General features: G+C 40.5%; 1 protein-coding gene across 14 annotated transcripts in view; it reads right to left on the reverse strand.

Moving 5' to 3' along the window:
- The window catches only part of ANKS1B (ankyrin repeat and sterile alpha motif domain containing 1B), a 407,204-nt gene that overhangs the window by 71,932 nt on the left and 311,863 nt on the right, over window positions 1–23,409 (reverse strand). The window contains exon 1 of one of the 14 annotated variants that reach the window (XM_064419823.1): window positions 15,517–15,537. The exons of 11 other annotated variants lie outside the window; for them this stretch is intronic. The gene's annotated coding sequence lies outside the window, so the exon portion shown is untranslated. Of the gene's footprint in view, window positions 1–14,823; window positions 14,871–15,209; window positions 15,438–15,516; window positions 15,538–23,409 lie in introns of those variants that run through there. 2 more of the 14 variants (XM_064419821.1, XM_064419822.1) reach the window with 2 other exon arrangements.

The following is a 23,409-nucleotide window of genomic DNA, read 5'->3' on the forward strand; positions in this document are numbered from 1 at the left end:
CAGGTACTGTAAAAGTGCCATTTTGCCTTGTTTTATTTACTTATTGTTTTTGCTGAAATGGAAGCCAAAAAGACAAGGAATACTTTAGTTCTTAAGACACTGTCCAAGCCTGCAGCTATTTACTTATGAAATGATTATGTCGATGACTGTGTTAGAAGTCATTGGCGGTCTAAGGGAAAATGTCAAGTGTGATACAATACAGAAATTACAACAAGCTGCAACGTTACCCACAGCTGCAAATATTTCTTTGTACAGGTAAGGCACATTGAGATAAATTTTGCTATCTCTTCTATCCTGGTTTTGCCTGCCCATCAACCGTCCCTTCTAGACTAATCTTGTTCTCAATCACAGACTGCTAAATGCCCCATTTTATTTAAATTAAGCAGGATCTTGCTTTGCAAAAAGAACCCAAACAAAACAATGAAACCAAATGATCAGGACTACAAACTAATAGCCTTTTTAAAGCTAAAACCACCAGGTTTTACCTTTACTCTATGAGTGGAGTGGAGGTGAACTGTGACTTTCTGGAGCTATATGTGAATATCTGGAACCAAAGTTGAAAGTCTAACAGGTAATCCTGCAGGTTAAAGAGTTGCAGCTGCTAAAAACGGACTGACATGAGGAAAAGGCCAATGTTTACTCCAAAAATAGCAGAATTATGCATGTGATTTATTATTAAACTTCAATCTTTGCAAGAAAGAAAGGCGTCAAAGATTTAGGCAAGGGTGAAGCACAGGGTCAGGCACTGTTCTTTTGTCTTTGGTAACTAGTGACAGGACCCAAGGGAACAGCCTGCAGCTGAGTCAGGAGAGGTTCAGGTTAGATATTAGGAGAAGGTTTTTCACCCAGAGGGTGTTTGGGTACTGGAACCACCAGGCAAATGGTCACAGAACCAGCCTGACAGAGATCAAGAAGCATTTGGGCCATGCTCTCAGGCACAGGGGTGTGACTCTTGAGATTGGTCCTGTGCAGAGCCAGGAGCTGGACTTTGATGATCTGTGTAGGTCCTTTCCTACTGAGGATATTCTAGGGTTCCATGAATCAAACTAAAAAATGTTCAGCCATACCACAATCACTAACTTGGCTAATGCTGAAGACAACTTTCTTCTGAGTCAATATGGCTTCATCACCATGAAAGAACAACTTCACACTTCTGCTTCAGCGTCACCACAAAAATCCTCTTCCATGTACTCAAACAGTCTTCCTGCATCCATGGACACTGGTGAGTCCTGGTACCTCACAAAACAGACAGGGATGAAGGTGCTTACCTGGCTAAGAGTAACCTGACCTTAGAGGGGCAAGCATCAAGTCGATGAGGACTCCACCAGGGCAGTATATGCTTCCCTCCACAAACATCAGCAAAACTGAGCAAGATGAACAGCAGTGACATTCTGGCCATGGATACAGCATCCAGCACCACCTAGTCAGTCACCGTGCCAGCAGTGGCAGCAGGTGGTATTAGCATTTACCCTGAAGGCAACTGTGACCATTCTGAATTTCCAGACTTGTGTGAGAAAGGAGGAGTGGAGTGGCATGGAGACCACCTGCCGCTCTTCTTGGAGGCAGAACCGAGATGGCAGCCTGCCACAGGAAAGCAGCCAGCTTCTGCCCTGGTGACTGGCAGGTTTGGCCTTGATCCCTGGAGGAAAATGTATTGCTGCTGAAAAAGCAAGCCAGTCTGTGAAAGGCCAAAAAAGCCATGAATGGACAATTATAACTACACCTTATAAATCCCCTTATTTTGGTAGCACTTTACTACTTGTTTTGTATCTGAAAGAACCCACTTTAAGACACGAAATAAATGATACAGATTCTGGTGCTTTACTAAATAACTGGACGATCTTAGTAATTAAGCATTTATTCTACAAAGTAGAAGGAAATATTCTAATGAACTGATTATATGTTTTTCCATGGTATGGAGCACATAAAAGTAAGCAATTTCAATAATCATTACTGCTCCAGTATATATTAATATATTTCAGATAAATCATTGCTTCCACTATCAACTTAGCTACTGCTCCTGCAAATAAAGCAATACCTTGTTACCTAGCAACGAAGCAAGTCCTTGCTATGGTGCAAAAAAAAAAAAAAACATAAAAAAGGAAATATATATATTTGTATATTCCCGTCGTTTCATGTTGAGAGAACATCCATAAAGAACAAAACATAATCCACTCAAATGTCCTCAAATTCAATACTTAAGTAAAATGTTTGATCATCCACATTTCATGAGTATTTTCAGAAGCTCGGTCTTGATTAAACATGCATAACCTCTTGCTGACAATACAATGTTCTTGCTTTGTATTTCTTGGAATATTTTAATGCATACATAAGTACACAACCATAACATGTATAAGCCATGACATGCTCTTAAAGCTACATCTGATCTGTAACAGAATAGGAATAGGTATCACAGGGCTTGTTTAAAGTTCGTTTGCTTATGCTAAATCAGTTCCTCTCCCATTTAACATAGCAGTCCATAGTATCGCCTCTTACTGATGCAATAGCTCTTTTTAGGGTGCTGTCATTTGTACAAAATGTTCCTTGTGTTGCATTTAAAAAGAAAATGTACTAAAAGCCCCACTACTTTGTTGCTTTATATTTCATGTCTGTTTCTGACAGATTGCCAACACTGCATGGACAAAAACAAATAAGAGTAGCTCAGGAGTCCTACTTGTGTGGATGAGCTACAGAGTTGGGCAATGTGCAAATCTGACAGCAGCCTCTGAACTCTGTGATTACCAGCATGTGCCTGGTGCATGCTTGACTCAGAGCTGAAAGAGGCAACACAAGGATTCATGGCCCCATGAGCACAAAGCATGAAGGTATACCCTTCCCTACGACAAAGACTGCAATTAAGCCTTTGCAATGGAGACAATATGCAGTCACGAAAATTGCTGTCCTGAAGGCCTACAGTTTCATTAGCAGGTTCCCACATCCAATATTGTCTAGGTCATCACACTGCCCCCAGATACAACATGAGATACATCTTAAGATAATGCAAATTCCACTTAAAATTTGGTGGCTAATCACATGCCACTACTTCTACTCACAAATTAGAAGATCTCCAAACACCACACAAAAATTTTGAATGTTGCTCTTGGTACCAACAACTTTAGGGAAAGCATTCTTGAAATATTCTGTTAATGTTCTCTTGAAACTTTTTGAAGTCACCTATCTCCTAGCATGCAAGGATATTGGCTCAGTTAATCACAGCACAAAGGTATACACAACCCGTATCACGCTGCCTCGAACATCTGCTGCTGCTGTAATCCTTGATAATTCATAGCAAAAATATTCAGAAAATTGTATGCTTGCACCCAAAGGCACCTTAGTTTTTGTGGTTCTTGCCATTATCTCTGAGCTTTATATACCAGTTGGAAATTTTTTGCAGCTTGGTGTTGCCCATTTTTTATTACTCTTGCAGTCTTTAACAACCAGAGATCATAGTTCACCTCTCAGAGGAATGTGTGGAGTTCAGCAAAATGCATAATGCATACAGAGGGGGCAAGGATGAAGTATCAGCTACTGTGGTGTTCAAAAGCCTCATGCAATAAAGATTTTAGAAGTTAGTGTAACACTGGAACTTATACATGTTAGAAGGATAAAGCAAGCATCAGAGACCGTACCCTACAGGCTTTGCATGACGAAGCCTGTGCATATTGTCTCTCCCTCTGGAACACAGTCTTTAGTGACAGATGGCACAACCACTATCTACAGATGGCTCCAATGGGGGCTCCATAGCTTTGATAAATACTGCAAACAACTCCTAGGATAGGTATGGTTCAGGCAGCAGAGCAAACACAGGGAATAAATCCCTCAAAAACGTAACTGTATAATAATCACACACATAGTATATCCTAAACAGATGAAAGGCCAGGGCTGTTACTGAGCTGACAGAAATTCAGGACTGCTTAAGAGGAGGTCAGTAGTTTAGGATAAAAGTGTATGAAATGAGCATCACTCAATTTCTTATCTACTTTATCCAGAAAAACATTTTCACTTTCATCATGGACCAAGTGCTCTTGGTGAAATTATTTTTGCTTTCCAGTGGGATTTGTTTTACTTTGGAGGAGAAATCAACCCTATCACCAAACAAAGCCTTGGTTTGGTTGGTAGAAAACATCCTTGCCTCAGATGGATGATTCACTACTGTGAACAGAAGTATTTGAATCTACTACTCTAACAAAATCAAAAGTCATGGACTGATACTGAAGCTATTTGTAGCAGACTAGCACAATCTTTTCTAATCTTCTATAGAAGGCTTGAAATAAGAGCAACTGGAGTGATTTCATAAAGGAATATTTGCTTTACTTGAGCCAATGCCTCAGAGACCCTGCTCTCTCACTCCTTACTGCTCAAAAAACCAAAGATGACTTTGCAATATCTTTTTGTAGCAACACAGAGCTATTGATGAACCACATTTGCTGCAAGAGAACCATGGAATATTTTGGGTTGGAAGGAACCTTCTAGAACATCTAGTTCCAACCGTACTGCCATGGGCAGGCAACCTTCTACTGAATCAGGTTACCCAGAGCCCCATACAGCCTGGTCTTGCACACCCCCACTGATAAGGAGTCCACAACCTCTCTGGACAACCTGTCCCAGTGTCTCATCACCCTCACAGTAAAGAATTTTTTCCTAATAGCTAATCTAAACTTACCCTCCTTCATGTTAAGGTCATTCCCCCTTGCCCTATCACTATGTGACCTTCGTGAAGAGTCTCTCTGCAGCCTTCTTATAAACCCCCTTTGTTGTTGCCTTCAGCCACTCACACTTTTTGACATTTGGCACAAGAGCTTTCTACCAAGTAGCACCTACCAAAATGTTCTCATTGACCAAGCACTGCAAATCTATGGACACATATGCGATTCAGAACACACCAATTCCATACATGTTAGATATTCAGTTAAAGAATAGGAATATTGCACTTTGAAGACGTCTGAGATGCACTGTGTAAAAACTAACATGCCCTTTGCTCTGATTTGCATAGTGCCTGTAATGTACATACCTAAAAAAAACCCCACACATAACCATCAAAATAATTCCCCGACACTTTAGGGAGAGTGGACCCAAGTTCCATACAGAGTCCCTGGATTACACAAGTTCCCCAGCCCACACCTCGAATATAACAGAGAACAATTTCTTTACAGAATCCTCACAAATGTAGCCCAGTAAGTGTTGTACCCCAGAAAATAAAATAATCCTACCCCATTAGCAGGCAGTATTTCAGTCTTTCATACCAGCCCTAGCAAAATCTAAACAAGAATATGACTATTGAATTCTTGTCTGTGGAAGAATATAGCAGAATACAAATACAAACTGTAATAATTTAAACCTTGATTATGGTCCAATTAATACAGTATCCAGAATCAGTACTGAAAACCTGGTTTCCATTCCATTCTGCCATCACTGTTTTCCAGACTACCAACACAGAACACTAAACTTGCTGTTTTCAACTACTCCTGCTTACAATTTAACAAGTTCCCTAACTTTCAACCTTCACAGCCTGTAAATACAGAGCACTGTAGAGTGAGGAAGAAGTCCTCTTTGTGATAGATTTAAGAAGTAGGAAAAACCCTCCTTTATCTAATTTTTTATGATGATGAACTAACTCAACTTTTATCCATTTTCAGATTATAGAAATCCATGACTGACATTCTTCTCTCTGAAAAACTGCTGTGTAGAAAAAGGGAGACAGAGACTGCTATAATGTCAATGTAATTTCTGAATGCATCACACAATCTTTTGTAGTATGTCAAAAGCATAAACAAAAACACTCCATGTGTCACAGTCTACAAAGGGTATCATGTTTGATAGCATAATAATGCATGACAGGTCTTTTAATGCTTCTGATATATCAGTAATTATGTAAATGCCTTCAAATTTGATTATACACTTGCACACACCATTAATGTTTGAGCCAAATTCAAGCTGCTTTATCCGTGAATTCGGCAACGTGAAAACCTTTAAACCAAACTCAGTTACGTCAGTTTTCACACTGCTGGACTAGACCCTCTGCTCACCACAGCAATGTGTGACAAAGACTGACTTGAAGTTACACTATGGTGCCCTAATCCTCATTTTGAATCTGTAGGATATGAGAATGCCTCAAAATTGAGTGAAGTTTCAACCACCTGCTTCCTCCCACGGGCAGGGAGATTCAGAGCTTTGTCTCATCACTGGGGCCCTGTGTTGAGGTAGGAAGTCTCAGGAACAGGAGGAACAACAGGAAGCCAAATGGTGAGATCCATCCTGGAGACCATCAGGCAAGAGGATTCTCCACACACCCTTTGGAAGGGGAGCACCACTTCTCCTTTGCCCATGGAGCAGCACAAAGGCATCAAGACAAAAGATCAGGATTTGTTTTTCGGGAATGACAGAGGTGAATAATGAAGCATAAGATCCATAATATAAAAGTATAAACTTCGATTAAAAAAATAGGGGGGAAGTAGAAGAAAAAAAAACCAAACCAAAACTGCTAAATTCCATATAGTCTGCACATTCAAATCAACCTCTTTAGGAACACCTGACTACTAAGGATTTGCTACATTCCTAATAAATTAAAATAATACTTCAGGGATATTATTAGTTTTTAATAAGCCCCCTCACTCTCTTGGTTATGTCATCACTGCATTAGGATCAACATAACAGGGTTTTAAACAGAACTGGGCTGTGGTAGCTGAAATAAGATATTCTAAAACAAGATTTATAAAAATGTGACACATCAGCCCCTAGCAATAGTAACAATACCAGATATAGCTTTTGTATAATGCATGAACACAGGATTACTTCCATGAATCAACAGTTTTGCATTACAGTATAAAATCATCATCACATACGGATAACCAAAAGTAGAGATTGGTTAGAAAAGAAGAAATTTTACTTTACATGAGTATTTGTACCTCCAGTATAGAAAGAGATTATGCAGGTCAAAGAACAATCCTATTACTTAAGTTACATAACTCAAAGCAGGGTGTATGTCAATGTAAAAACAACATGGAAAGATGACTGCTGTTTGTGTTTATTCACTGCTTCTAACTCAGATTGTTTGTTTTACAGTACTTCTGTTCTAAACTGCTTTTGCAAAAGAAATTTTTTCACACAAAGTCTAATTTTTTCTACCACAAGTTAAGAAAGACATTTTTAAAAACCAATTCTATGTGATACTCTGCAGATAAAACATGATCTTTCTCTTGCAAAGATCCCAGCATAGATTACCAGTCTCAGACACCAAAGAGCGAGTCACTGGGGAGTCACTTCCCAGTCTGACCAAGCTCCTGTCCTCAGCTGAGGTGATCTGACCACTATGGGATCACCAAGTCCTCAAGCGTCAATCCTATTAGATGCTGCATCATACTGAGAGTCAGTAGAAGCAAGCAGCAGCTTTGCTTTACTTGGGGAAATATTTAGGAAACAAAAAGAAAGGAGCTTGTCAATTTTCTTGTAATTACAGTAGTCTTCAGTCCCTCTAATAACCAAAAACTAAAATCTCAATGCAGTCAACTATTTAAATGGGAAAAAATTGCTATTTTGGGGGGGCTATGATTTGCTCTCTAGCTTATGTTTTAAACAGCACGTGTTTTTTAATGAACATTAACAATACTTTTATTACAGAAGTGTAGGCCCGCAATACTACCCTTAAATATCAAGGCCAAAGGATTTCAACAAAATTTTCAACCTAGGAACACCACTTGCTTGCACATACAGTAGAACAGAGCAAAGGAAAATTTAACACTCTTCAGCCAAGCTTTCCAGATCAGGACCACCTAACTTTAGTTTCCTATTTCCACAGCTGAGCATTTACAGAGAATATCAATTATACTAACACTTTCTCTAAAGGCACCTTTCCCTTTGAAAACCACATATCGAGTTTCCTCTTCAACATTTAATTTTCTTTGAAGTTTTAGCCAATTAATTGGTCAATGCAAATGAATCAAGAAGTAAATAAAATCATGTTAAAAGATGGCATCTTTAGCAAGACTCCACAGGGTTTCTCTCAGTGTCAGAGCTCTCATGAGCTCTCATGACTATGATAGCAACAGGAAGATTCTTGCTATCTTCCAAAAGGTACGTGTGAAGCAGGCCAAATGCTTCTTCACCACAGTGATACCTGAACATTCTTTATTGCTTGTCCTTCTTCCCAGCATCCAGGAAGATTATTTCTGACGAGATGCCTGAGACATGTTCTTCAGCCTGTGCAGTCAACAGAATCAATGGTGCCACGACAATTTTCACTAGCTGAGACCCGTGTTCAAAATCTCCGAGCGCAAACCCTCAGGGTATGTGATGCTTCCTTTGCCCTACGCATCCCCGTGCGTATCATCACTGCAGAGCTGCTGCTTAGCCCCAGACAGCTCTGCAAGGAACAAAGATGGTAGCAGCAAGCAATGGGCACAGCCAAGAACTACAGCTGTAAAGGGCATGTTTCATCCCGGCAAGCCCAAAGATGATCCTGCACTGGTTGGTGGATACTTTACAAAAGGGACATGATGCAGACAGCATTACACAATTAAACTTGCTATTAATGTGATGCTGTGCTGTGACTAATGCATATACAAAGTAGTTAAAGGACAAGTATGGAGCTGTCTGGCGGGGTGCTGAGATGGTTCAGTGCAGGCAGTGGTTTGCAGCACTCAAGTCACACTGTCACATGATGATTCCAAAATCTGTATCTTGCACTCACACAAGTTAAAGATACTCAAGCTGACAACAAAAATTAGGACCAATTGAATTCAAGCAAAAAATGACAGTTGTAATATTTCATGTTCTTTCCATATTTTAATGCTTAAAGAAGTGCCACTTAGTAGTGTAGAAACAATATTAAAGATTTATTGTTGTTTTGCATAAGTATGTAAAAATGACATGGATAGTTAATTAATTAAATTAATAAGCAGTGGGGAAATCCCTAGGAAATGGCTAGTGCAACATGTTTTAATCCTGTCAACACCTGTTAAACATAACACTTTCATGTGAATTTTTAATGAAGATGAGGTTTGGAAGTTTTTTTATAATGTGCTTCTCGTAGAACCAGCCTTTGTTTCTGAAATACCCAAGCCGGGCATAACATGGATTAGAATTGAGAAATACTCACAAAAGCCTATGGAAATTCTTGAATTCTTGTTTCTTGCTAGTGCTAAGAGCCAAATCCCTACCACACTCAGATTTTAAAGGAAACCAGTAGCTTACATCCAGTTTATAATGGCTGCAGTAAAAATACAATGAATCATACAATATTTCCCTTAGGTTTTGCTAAAGTATTTTTCTGTGTGACTATTCACTCTACTATCCACTTACCTCTGTGGTGGTTTACTAATATTGGTAAAGAAAACTGAAGTTCTATGTATTTTGATGGTATAATAATAACACAGGTGCTTCACAAACCAATTGCATACTCATTAACAATGTACTTTCCAGGTGGCTGCACTATTAACAAAGTAACACTTTTCCAAGGCTTTATAACTAGATATGAAAATGTTCCTGGAAAACAAAAGCATTAACAAAGCACAACAGTGGCACACCAGCTCCTTGATTACGGGACCCTGAAGGAGATAATTAGCCATTTTTCAGTTAACTTAAAAATTATGTTTTAACTATTTGCAAACTGGCATTTACCAGCATATCTATTTATGTTGTGACATTATCTAAGATTGTATAAACAGTAAAAATTTACTAGATTATTTTTACATACATTTTTTATGATTATTTTCAAAATTATTGACAGCTTTACTATCAGTTTCAGTGGGGTAAGATGAAGCTTGAGAACAGAGATCATGCATTACAACAGTAAAACTTCTAGAATTAAAATTATTCCTATTATACATGCATAAATACACACATAAACACACATTTTAGTACTATATAATAATTCTTGATGAACACTGTAACTGACTTTGCACTTTCCTATATTGGGAATAATTACACACAAACATTTTTGTGGCTTGCCAATTTATCAGTGGCTTGTACCATCATTGTATTGAGATACTTAAAAGATATTGTGTGTAATAGTGTTCTTCACTGAAGAGATACATGAAGAAGAAAGAAATTATCTTCAGTATACCCATGGTAAAAGAGATGTATATTCCCACTGATATCACTGCAAAATCTTTACTTCAAAGTACACAGAACCAACTGAGGCAGCATACATGCAAATACCCAGAAGCACTGAAGGTCTGCCCAATCTGCACCAGGAGGACCAGTCAACTAACTGAAGAGTTTAGAAAATCATCTACATTGGACAAGCAAAACAAGTGTTTATCACCTTCATGTTTCATGACATTTAAATGTACTGCAAAACTAAATGCTTATTCTTCGCTGTAGAGAAGCACTTTCTGGAAAAAAAGAACCTCAAAATTTAAACAATGGTCTAAAATCTTCTGTCAAAGAGGCAAAACTGCCTGCTGACTTCATCTGCTATTATTGCAGCTTTTATTAAATTTAGCCTTTTTACAGCCTCAGAACTTAAAACATTCTAAACAATAGAAAAAACTCTTTCAGTGTTTGATGACTGCAGGAAACAAGAACAGAATGAAGAAAAAACCAATTACATGTAACAAACGTAGTATAAATCACGTTGGATTTCCGGCATCAAAAAGCTGGATAAAGTAAGAAAAAAAGACATGTTTTTCCTTAACATCTCCCAGTTTCGTGTTTCTAGAAAGAGCAAACTCCAAAGACAAAGGCCTGGGAGAAAGAATTTTCATCTCAAGCTTCCCAAGACCCCAGCAGACACTTATTTCAGGCACTGCTGGTAAGCCTACAGTACGTGTAGTACATTTAGAAAAAACAGGATGGTTACAATTACTCAGTTCTGGACCAGCTGGAAATTCCAGTTGGTTTTCCCAAAGGAAAGGTACTCTTCTTTTAGCAAGGGATCATGCAAGCCCTGGAAACAAGCCAAGATATGAATATCCACAAGGGAAAAAAAGTGCTATCTTAACCATCCACAGAGTGAGTATATTCCAGGGCTGAAGACTGCTTTCTAACATTGAGCAAGTGCCCTCAAGTGATAGCACAGCCAGAGATTCTAGAAGGTCCTCAGATACACTGTCACTGTTCATTACCTCTTCTCTTGATCAAACTGTGTTTCAGGCATTTGACTTGAACCCAAACTCAGTTCTAAGGGCACAGATATTCTGGGATTTGAGTCCGAATGAAAAAAGAGACCAAAGCTGGGTATTGTTAACACTGATAACGCTGAAGCCTCTGTGTTCTTGTTATTCCTCTTGAGATACCATCCAACCCCAAAGGATGGGTCAAGCAGGGACTAAATATCATTTGCCTTTAAAAAAGACATCACAAAACTCTCTACGATGTTTCTCAGTCAACAGAGTTAGACATAACCCACCAGCAAGAGGCTGAAGGCAATAAGGAAGGAATGGAGGAAGAACAGATATGGTCCTGGATTTTCTATGTACTTGGGCATTTTCATGGCAATAAGAACCTCTTTGACTCTGTGATCAGAGGACAATCTCCAGGAGATGTACCAGCACTTCTCAATCAAGAATCACCATTCCTTTATCAAGAAAGAGAGACTATCTGCCTGGTGATATTCCTTTGGTTAAGGTTTGTTCAACACTAGTATCATCACTTCCTTAGGCAGACATAACAATTGCTATCTGCAACCAACCTGAAGCCATCTGAAATGTTGCAAGATACTTCACAGAAATTAATTGCAGAATAACAATGTCAAAAAGATCCTTTAACACTATGCTTAAGTTGTCAGAGTGAATTCAGGCCAAATTTGAGGGTTTTTTTAAATGAAGAATCTTTGGAGAGAGGAAAAAATGTTTCTACCTGACTGAAGGACTTTTAGAAAAATTTTAGTGCTCCAGAGCACATAAATAGAAAAGAAGGAAAACAACCCCAACTGAACACCATGTATCTCCTCGTCTCCCAGAACACCTGGAAATATATAAGTTCATATCAAAAGCAATATGACTACTGAAACTGACCCAAGAATGCCCCACTGTGTTTACATGTAATCCGTAAAACAGGACAATCTCTAAGAGCAATTCCAAGTGCAGACTGATACTCTATTATAGAGCTAAGTATAAGGTATGTGAAGACCTACATCTTTGAACTGCAGTGCCCAAAATACTCAGCATTACATGCTGAAACACTCTAATGAACTTACCACCTTTAGAATCTTTTCTCCTAATAGGCAAAAAAATACAGAAAGTCTATGGATAGAGACAGCAAGCAAACTAAGACAATGAAACAACTTTCCTTGCTTAATTACCTTGTCAAAGCCATCTTTATCTGAAGCATAACCCCTTGAAACTTGGAACCATGGCTACTGTCTTGTAGACAAGCTGGCATAGTTGGCACATGGACTAAAAGACCAAGTACAAGCAGCCCTCTGTTATTGCCTACACAAAGGGAAAAATTGCATTGGATTGTAAAGAGTGCCAGTATGGTACAATTTTCTGAAGGTGTTATTCTCCAGAATTTGACTATGATTTCTTAAAAATAAGCTTGCAGCTCGTGGAACTGTGAAGACAACATTGAAAATGTGAACTAGTATAAGCCAATATGTTCCCTAATGTACAAACACAAAAAATCACATATCTCAGAGTAAAAGCTGGCCAGTTCATCACAACGAGTGTTGATTTGGAAGATTAATATAACATTTCAACATTTAATAAACAAAGCATTATGATAATAGGATCATCAGAAAAAAAAATCTATTCATGATTGGTATTTGGCAAATGAATAAGCTTGGACCCAGAATGGTGTCATTCACTCTCATCTTTGCTTTAACTTCAGTCTGCATGCAGAGCAGGTCTCAGGACCAAGAGCCAAAAGAGCTTAAGTCCAAGGCTTGACAGTTTCTCAGTCTGCCCAAAGCAAGGTGGGCATTTACTATTTGTGAAGAATATTATTCACTATGCCTATCACTAACATGTAACAAATAAATACAAAGATCCTTACCAAAATGCCTATTGTTCAATGTTAAAATAAAGCAAAACCTCCATCCTCTTGAGTGATGGAAACATTAAAATTAACATTTCCGACATGGAATTCTGATTCCTTTGACATTAATGTGTCTTTTTTTATGGACTGTAAAGGAAATCATGACTGACCCAGGTCATAGCTCCTTCTTAAGTTCCTCAGCAGCAAAACTTTTACCCAGAGCCAGTTTGCTTTAGGTTCTTACTTCAGTGCAGCCACCTTTGATGGCAGCTTCATTGCCGGTTCTGCTTCCAATTTTCACATCCTCTACCTTCCTTTTTAACTCCATGTGCCCACTTCCAGTTAGAGGTGCATTCTTCCCTCCCCCCCTACCCAAGGAAAATGCTAAGAGGAAAAGCAGCAGACCCTCAGCTTTCTGAATTAATTTTGGGGTACTGCATTTCAATGCCTCCTAGGTAGAACAAATATGTATAGTACATTTTAATTTGCCTTCCTACTGGATAAATTCATCTCTTCCTGACTATCACATCTCCTTTCTTTAGGAAAAAAAATTATAAAGGAGCTCATCAATAGTACAGAAAGCAGAGCTTACTTCGAATACATCAGTGAGCTCTTCCAGTTCTCATCTGTCAACCATTTGCAGAAATTCTTGAAATGGAACTTCTCAGGTGTGTAAAGTTAAGAGGGTGTGTGAGCGACAGCACAACAGCAGCTTGTATGCATTGTACTCATGTATCAAAAAGAACAGATCTCTTAGCGAGATCTGCCAACAGACCAAAATTTTCTGCAAAAATCACTTACTCTTCATTTTTTTCAGAGCACCACTGAAATTTTTAGAATGCTATCGGAATGAAGCTTTAATTCGTTATCCTAATTACACACCATAGGATCAAGGCTTTGTACTGAGCAAACAAGTATCAACTTCACATGAGTGCTCACAATTTGTGATCACATTTATACAGGAAAAATAATCATACGAACAACCTTCCACTGAGGTTTTTTTCCTAGCAGCAGACTATAAATTATATTTTGGCACATACAGAAGAGGACACAAATTGCTCCTTAAAGTGCATTCAAATGGCAACTTACTATCCATCATGCCAAGGTCTAACAGTATTTTGTGCCTCGTTAAAAGAACAAGTTAAAACGTTCTTTAAGATACATTCTATCAGTAATCCTGTCATAGATGGACACTGTAGCCCTCCTCATTAGCACCGCTGCTCTTAACGGTATGGAGTACACCTGGATTCTGTGCATGTTGGCACACATCACCACTGCTCGCACAGCTAAAGGAATTTTGCAATGCACATGGCAACATGCATCACTCCACATGCTAAAAATGCTCAGGAAAACTGTTACGGCACGTGTGCAGCAAACTAAATTCCAAATGAAATTCTCAGGTACCGTTTGTCTCCCAATACCAATACTGCATTCTCGCCGTACGGTACAATACCTGTTCGGTACTGTGTATTTTTCAAACATGATCTTTACACACTTCTGCTTTTCATCCCTTTTGTTTTTCCTTTTTTTTTTTTTTTTTTTTCCTCACAACCGTAACATTTCGCCCAACTAGCGTTCCTGAAATACCGAGCGGACAACCAGCGGTGCCGCGAAGGCGAGACCTGGCGTAGCAAGTTTCGGACCAGGGCACACCACGGCCAAGTTGCCAGACCCAAGCAAACGGAGCTTTGCAGCGCGCACACGGACACGGCCCCCCCGACAGCCGCTGCTGCGGACTCTGCGCGCCGCGCTGCCGCTCTCCCGTGCGGCACGAGAGGTGGCTGCCCACCTGCCGCCTCCCCCGGGATTAATCACCGCTCCGGACGGCTCGGAAGGAGCGCACCGGGGCGGGCGATGCTGCCCGGGACGCCCTGCTCCCGCGGCCACGCCGGCCCGGTGAGAACTCACCAGCCGCGAGCACCGGCTCCGTCAGGCGCCTCAAACTCCGTCCACCCCGCCGCCCACCGCTGCCCCGCGGCCGCCTCCCCGCCGACCCCCGCCCGCCCCGGAGCGCGGCGCCCCGCAGCGCCGCCGGGCGGGAGCTGCCGCCGCCGCTCGCCCCAGCGGCTCCGGCGAGGCGAGCCTTGACATAATCCTGCGAACGCAGCAACCGCAGGCGCCGCCGGCTCCCGCCCGCCCGTCCCCCGGGGTCCGCTCCCGGCGCTTCCGTGCGCCCGGGGCCGGGGGGGAACGACACCCGCTCCGGGCTGCGCGGCGGGGCGGGGGCGGTGCCCGGTGGCCCCGTGCCCGGCCCCCCGTGCTCGCCCAGCACCTCCCCTGGCCCCCGGTCTCACCTAGGAGCGGCGGCGGCGGCGGGCTCAGCTGCCGAGCCCGGCGGGGGCGGGGAGGGAGGGGAGAGAGGGGGGCCCCGACGTCTGCTCCGCAGCCGCTACCCCTCCGCGCTGAGCATCTTCCCCGCGCCCCGCGGTGAGTCAGGCAGGGAGAGCGCCGCGGAGCCGCGCACACCGGAGCCCCCGCCGCCCTCCCCGTCCGGCCGCCGCCGCCGCGCGCGCGCCCCCCGAGCCCCCTCCCGCTTTCCCCGGGGCCGCGCGCGCGCGGGGGGGGTGGGGCGGAGCGGGCCGGGCGCGCGCGCGCGCTCACCGCGGCTCGGTGCGGTCCCGGCTGCGGCGGGCGGGCGGGCGGGAGCTGCCGCGCGCGGCGCCTCCCCCGGCCCCCGCCGTTACTATGGATATCGGCCTGCGCGCCCCCGCGCACACCGCGCGGGCGGGGCGCTCCCGCGCGGCGCCGCTGCCGCTGCCCCGGGCCTGGCGGGGGCCGCCGAGCTGAGCCCCGGCGGCGCGGGGACCGGGGGAGCCGCCGGCGAAACTCCGTCCCCGCCGCCGACTGGCGAACGCTTTGCCTCGTTCCCTTGGCAGAACCACCTTTTTTCTTTTTTTCTTTTTTTTTTTTTTTTTAACAGGAGTGTCTACATAAATCACATCCGAGCTCGAATTCCTGCGTTAATACGAACAAATAAGCATCCCACGGGATTATTTACTTCAGTGACTGCATCCCATTAAGCAGCACCCGCGCTGCCTAATAAATGAAATAAAATACAAAAGATAGTGCCCCTATAATTTAACTTTACAAAATGTCAGAAGACAGAGTTGCACTTTCAGTCCCCCATGGCGGCTCTTATCTCTTACTCTGCTTCCCTGAGGAAGTTACACACTTGATGGCTGAGCACATTATCTGACAAGCTCAGCCGGTGGAGACTGGAAGAAACATTTTACCAGGTCAAAAAATTTTACTCAGTTGCAGCAGGTGAATTGATGGGGAGGATGTGGTTAGTAACGCCTGCTGCATTTCTCCAGCCCACTCCTAGCAGATCTATCCAAGATATCAGCCAGGCAGGTGCCTCAGGCCCCAATCCTACCTTTGGAGGCTTTCTGTCTTCCATGAAATAAAATCCTTAATAAACAACTGGAAGAAAAACTAAATGTTTCTCTCTGGGCAGCACAGCTTTACACACACAAGTCACAGTGCTGAAATTCAGTATCATTTTCAGCCTCTGCAAGAGGAAGAGCAGGGATGGATGATGCAGTAGGTGCAGATCCAGCACACCAGCAAGACAAACTTTCCAGGTGTACAAGTTCATAGTCAGACTTCTCAGAGACCTCACACTGATTAAATGTAGAAACCTAATTCACCAGCCCTTTCGCCTGACATGTTCAACTGCATGCGCTTAGATAGAACTTCAAGTGTAGATGGCTTTGAGCACCAAAATAAATCATACTTGAGGCTCTGAGTGTATGTCCCTCAGAGCATTAATTAGGTCTCAAACTAATGCTAAGCTGCATTTTTTCCAAAGCAAGTCTTTCAAGGAGTAAATTATCATATTCACAAATGGTTCTCCTGGTTACGAAGAGTGCTGATAACATGCACATAGCCTCAGCGACATGCAGGGTTGGCTGGACTGACTCAGCCACAAGATAGTGCTGACTTTGAATGCACTGGTACATGTGTGAGTAAAGGCAGCAGTGTTAGCCTATGAATCACGAAGATTAACTGCTGATTATTTAAGAGTTGAAAGGAATGCTTAAAGAAGTAATGAAAACTCCTAGAGATACAGTTTTCTATATCATAACTGATTTAATCTAATTACTCCTGCCAAAATAATGTTGGGGAACTCTAAACATTAGCGCTAAAGCACATTTTAGAATGAGATTTGGAAAATTATTTTGATTTTAACTGAGTACTCTCTGCTTCTTTGCAGAGCTCCATTGTTTCAATAAAATCTTATAGACACAGTCTGGTGTTTATACAGATTTGATGTAGCCCATCTGGAGAAGGACTGAACAGAATACAAAAGTTTAGTTTCATCCTGAATCAGAAGAAAACATAAACATTTTGCAACATATCCTGAACAGAATTCCAAAAACTGAGTCTGGAAATATGCAAATGTCCATTTCAAAACATTTCTTTTTCATCTTTTCAAAACATGTCAATGCAGTTTAAATTTTAACATCTAGATTGTCAGTGTCACTTTTGTTCTGACATAAACAGATCTTTTCAAAGCAGATGCTTTGGCAGCATTTCCTTAAAATGTTGAATGATGTTTATGGATTTGTCTTTACTTTTCCAATACCTTGGGTCTCCACATCTCTATTCCTGCAACTACCAAGACTTCTAGCACAGTCTGAACTTGCTTTGTCCTGGATTTTGTGATCTGCATTTTTAAATTGAAATCAGATCTTTAGAATAGGTGGGATGTGATCCATTAACAACTGTCTGAGTTAGGAGCAATAATTACAAGGAATTGCTAAGCCAGAGGAGGAACCAGTTAAGGCTGTCAGCATGAGGCCAATCTGATGATGGCAGAGCATAGTGGATGTGCCAGCCGGTTTCTATACCTGCCATAAACTTCATTACTTCTATTGATTGTAACATATTCCAGCCTAGAGCAGCTCTTCATGAAGGAGAAAAGTGCGTAACACACAGCAAGTCCTAGGAAAGGATGAAGGTTTCTAGCAAGATGGTGAAAGAAAGGACATTTTTAGACATTTAGAAGCTTAGTGAAGAGGCGAACATGAACCTGGATTTTGGAATGTTTTGGCAGGAAAGATCTGAATGATTTCATCACTAGGTACATCTCCCATTCAGCCACTCATGACCTTTTTGCCTGGCTTCCTTTCCAGCACTTTCTCTCAGGCCTGATCACCTAGAGATGAGCAGGTGCCATGGCTGTGTCAGTGGTGAGTGAGCCACGTCTCACCTGCACCCTGCCAGTTGTACCTGGTGCTCACCCTGCTCCTGTGATGGATCTGAAGAGAATGCTGGCCACTCAGCATCCTGACAGGGCCAGATAAGTGAAGATAAAAATCAATGAGGTGAGGGACCTGTGTCATAGCAGGAACGTACTTTGGGATATCTCAGTCTGTCTGAAGATCTGTTACTATAAAGAGAGAAAAAAATTGCCTCTCTCATAGGCAGGAACAGGCCATTTCTTCAGTTAGTGTTCTTGTGGGTGTTACAGGCTGGACTGAGATGGGGTGTGAGACCAGAGACTCTGCACAGACTGCAGTCCTGGCTTGAGGGCCATGTGAGCCATTCTGTGTTTCAACAAGTGTGATCACTGTCTTTTACTGAAGGCAGAGTAGGAATTTATTTTAGTAATGGGGATCTAGGTAGAAGAGAGAGGCATCCATTTAATGAGTTTTAGGAAATAGTTTTTTAAGCTTCAAAATCTTAGATGTGTATGTAGAGGCCAGATTTTGTCAGTGATTGTATGAGTGGATCTGATCACAAATACAATTTTCTTTTCTTAGAAGCTCCCTGTGATTTTCCTTGAACTGATCAGCAAAGTATGCTGATGTGCTGATCACAGTGATCAGAGCCTGGCCCAACACTTCCTTTATCTGTAGATCTGTGGACCACTATGAGGAGCTGCTAGGTGGCCACGATGCTTCTTGAAAAGAATTAGGCAATTTGCTTTCTCCTTTACAGCAATGGGACAATCCTGTCCAATTGTTTGGTTTCGTGAATGGCTTCATGATATTTTTGGGTGCCATTACACATTCCTGCAAACTTCATCATTGTGGCTGATTTGTGGTCCTGGTTCTCTTAGCTGAGATGATGCTAGAGGCAGACTCTTAGGTGTTAAAAGCTGGAGAACAGTATCACAACATGTGATTCTCCTGCCCTGGAAGTAGCTCAGGCTGAGCAGCAGTGGTTCTACTCAGGTGCCTTCAGCAATGCCACATGAGGAGTGTGACTTGCTGACCAGCTTCATGGCAAAAGGCTACCATTACTGTCTTTGAATGAAACTTATCTGACCCATAGGGCATGATGATGAGGAAGTTTCCATTCCCAGAGAATGGCTAGAACAGGATCTGCTTTCTTGTACTCAGCTGGTATCCAGATATGCCTTAAAATCAGGCACACTGGGGAATTCCTCTTTGTGGAAACCACCTGTGGGCAGCAACATTCCACAGATTCTAGACATGAGTCACCTCCATGTGAAAGTAGCAGAAATTTCTTCTACAAATGAGATTGCAGAAATGGGAGGTTTGGATTATTTCTGGAAAAGGATCACCCTAACCTATAGCATAAAAGACAGTTTTAAATAAAGAAACCAGTTACCACATACATACAGTTACATGCAAGATTTCCCAGGCTTATCACCACACTGCACATTCATGAATAAGTCAAAACAGACCTAGATTTTTAACAAAATGTCCCCTAGAAGTTATTTTTTCTACTGACAAACAATGCTACATGTATTTTCACAGAAAGTGAGATCTGTTGAAACACAGGGAGGAAATCTGTTTTCTGCTTAAAATTCATTGTTAATAAACACTTGATTAGCTTCATACTGGAAGTTTTAGTCATAAAAATTTATGTCTTTTAGCAATGAAATTTATTTCTGAAAATAAGTTGAAACAGCTTCTTAGTAAAACGTAAAAGTACTATATCCTGATTCTTCAAATAACTTCTCCTAAGGTTTGTGCTCATTTTTTTCTTTCACCAATGCTGCAAAAGTCTGTGTTATAATAACTAAATTCTTTTTTCTTAGAGATAAGTATTTGCTAATTGAAACTGCTTTGCTGATATCCATACTCTGACTAGTTTATAGTCTATCAAGGGGGTTAGAGAGTTAAAGCAAGATAAAATTAAATCATGTTTTCAAGTTTTTAGAGAAGTGATCTTCAGTAAAAAGCAAGACAAAATTATTGAAAATATTTAACTGGACTGCTTTTACAATCTTCTTTCAGAGCCATGTTGATTTTGAATTTCCTGAATAAGGACTGAGCAGATCGACTTTATACCATAGGTTAGTAGAAGTACACATAAACATAGTAATATTCAGATATTGAATAAAGTAATTATTTACATACGTTTACTGAGAAAGAATAATCATAATGAATCTAAGAGATAAACAAAAAGCATTTTTGAAAATTTTACCAGTAAATTATACTTGCCAAAACACCCCTCTAGCTGGTGTATATAGGTCCCTGTAGCTGGGAGTACACAGGTGAGAAGGGACATGTGGAGAGGGAGAGCTGCAAACAAGAATCACAGAAATTCTCTGCACTTGGTAAAATCTGCTTAGGTAATGCCCATGCTGTGTAACTCCACAGAGACTGTAACACTTGCACCAGGGCTGCAGCAAATCAGGACAGAGGGAATACAATAACTGAAGATAGATGGAACAGCTGTGTTGGCTCGGGTAAGGAGCAGGGACTTCAGTTCAAAGTAATGAAGGAAAAGGAAGTTGTCATTTTTTTGAACACAGAAAGGTAACAGAATGATGTTTTAAGAAGGGAAATCTTATGGGGAATTTAAGCCAGTCCTGCAAGCTGGCTTTATTTTCAGCTCTAGGTCAGCACTCAGATGTTGGGATCTTGCTGTATAGGACAAGCACTTCTGAAAGGTTAAATATTCCAGAAAAAAAAATAAGGATTAGAAAGAAATTTAGCTGTCATACTACAACCAGAGTTGTAGTTATACATTTCTTTTAATTCCAATCTCAGAATAAGAAACTGAAATGTTTCAAAATGTTCCATAATTTATTTTGACTTTTATTCTTAAAAATTGTCCAGTGTTGGAGAGAATTTCAAAGAAGCTGATGAATTTGAACTATACAGTCCCTTTGGAAAGAGCAAGTTCCAAATAAAGTTGTGTGGGCATGCAGTTATTGCAGGAACTAAAGAGATAACTGCAGGTATCTTCTGGAACCACTGGAGTATCTGCAGGAGCTGGTCCTATGGTGTGCTGGGGTTTGAGGAGAAATTCTCACTGGCAAGCATAAATGCCTTCTCCCCCAGACTATCTGTTAGGTCTCCAAAGAAATAAAGTGTTAATCAAATAAATTTAATATCTGAAGACCAATTGAATGTACACAGAGGTCTTGTCCATACAGACTCCAACAACATCTGGTTCTTGCTTGCTGAGAACTAACAAATATCTGGGTGCCAAAGGCATGGAGTAACTACAATCCCCTTAACCTGCCTTTGAATGAAGTCTCAAGAACTGATCTGGTCAATTACAGATGCTGGTGGTGCTTACAAACATGGAATATTTGTAAAGTCAGTTTCTCTGAGAGCAAAATTTCCCTAAAAGAATCACATTGCAACCTGAATTGAAGGAAAAAAAAAATATTAAAATAATTTCTAGAAAACTGTAGAATCTAGTTTGAAATGTCTTTAATTTTCTATGTGGAATATTGATATGAATATAAAGTATAATCTGGTTTCAAGTAGGTTAGTGGAAAGAAACAAAGAAATCTAAAAAAAGTACATGGATTCATTTTATTCTTGTGACCACAATGGTTATTCTACCTTTGACTAATTAGAAAAGAAAATAAATAGTTGAATGAAGATATGATCGAATGTGTGATCAGAAAGCAAAGTAATGAAAAATAGTGAAAATCTGCTCTTAATCTTGATTAAGAAATGTATAAAGTGGAATAATACCTCAGAATTATAGGACAGAATATTTGTTTCCTAGTAAGGAGATAATTAACCAGGGACCCATGGAGCGGATGTATGTGAATGTTAATGTGCATGTATTTACTGGGAGAAGGGAAACAATAATGGGATATTGAAGTGAAGTAGGGAGACACCCGGCTCAGCCATTTGGTGGTTTTTATGTAGAAAAAGGAAAGCATAAAATCATAGAATTAGCATAGTTCTCTTATTTTTCCTGAAAATGTACAATTTTTAAAGCTTCAAAGTCAGAGAGGAAGAAAGAGAAGGCTACTTGAGGAAATTAATTTTGAGCTGGATGGTATAGTTAGTCCAAAAATACCATGAGGTGATCAGCTTCTAACAGAAAGAAAACCTGACTTCAGAAACTTAGGCATATGCATGCAGATTGTATACCAACACTAAATATATGGCTTCAATATATATTTAATGTCACTGTAAGATGCATATAGATGTTTTAAAAAAATCTAAATATTGAATATTGCTGTTGGTGTCAAAGGCCATGCAGCAAATAATTACTATGTTGTAATGGTGGTCATAATTATATTTGAACTATTCAAATATTAGACACAAACAGTTTATTTCTAAGACTATTCAGCATAAAATTTCTCAAGGTATTACAAGCAGATTGAGAGATGGATTATAAAGCAGCGTTATCAAAAGAAATTTGGAAGAGAATCAAAAGATATACGGTATCTTTACTAGGTGGTTTATGAATCTTGTGTTTTGAATAAGTAAAACAAAATTAAATATTCCATTTTAATAACTTCTTTCAAAAAAACCCCAAAACCACAAAACTTGACTATCTTTCCAAATCAATTACTTTCTCACAGGATCTATAAGTATGATTTCTGTGTTTTCCCAGAAGAAGAAGAAAAAGAATCCCTTAAAGTCTTTTACCACAGTACAAGATTCCTTCTGAACAAATAGCATGGTGAATCAGAGGAATCAGTAGACTACAAACTATTAAAAAATGTGCCTATGAATACTGATCCCACATGAAAATGAATGGAATAGTTTAAACTACAATGCTACTATTTTGTTTTTTGCCTGAGAATTCAAAACAAATGTCTGTCTATGACCATAAATATGGACATATTATTATACATGCAGACTGTGTTGTGAAAATATTTTCAGAATACTTTCTCCATTAAATATTTTCAGATTTCAGTTTCCTGTCATGAATCAATTAGAAGACATTTCAAAATTATAGAATATTCACTGAATGAAATTGATAATCTTAATATTTATTATTTTAAGGAAAAAATTTAACATTTTAGGCATTAATCAAAGACCAATCCACATTAATGATTCAGAAAATTCCTATATTTTATGGCCAGAAGGTATTGCTACATAAAAAATGCAAAGCAAAGGTACAGTGACCTTTAGTTCTCTCCCCAGGATCAAATATAAATTTATCCTATATTAATATTTCACATGGCTACAAAATAGAGAAATGTGTTCTTTTTCTGTATGAAGGTAGTGGAATGTCAGACTGTAAGACAATTTATGGCCAGGGGCAGGATCTAAGGAAGCTGTCTCCCATCCCAGGAACACCTGTACGCAG

Source organism: Passer domesticus, chromosome 5 (genome assembly GCF_036417665.1).
Source record: "Passer domesticus isolate bPasDom1 chromosome 5, bPasDom1.hap1, whole genome shotgun sequence".
In the NCBI taxonomy this organism is placed as follows: Eukaryota; Metazoa; Chordata; class Aves; order Passeriformes; family Passeridae; genus Passer; species Passer domesticus.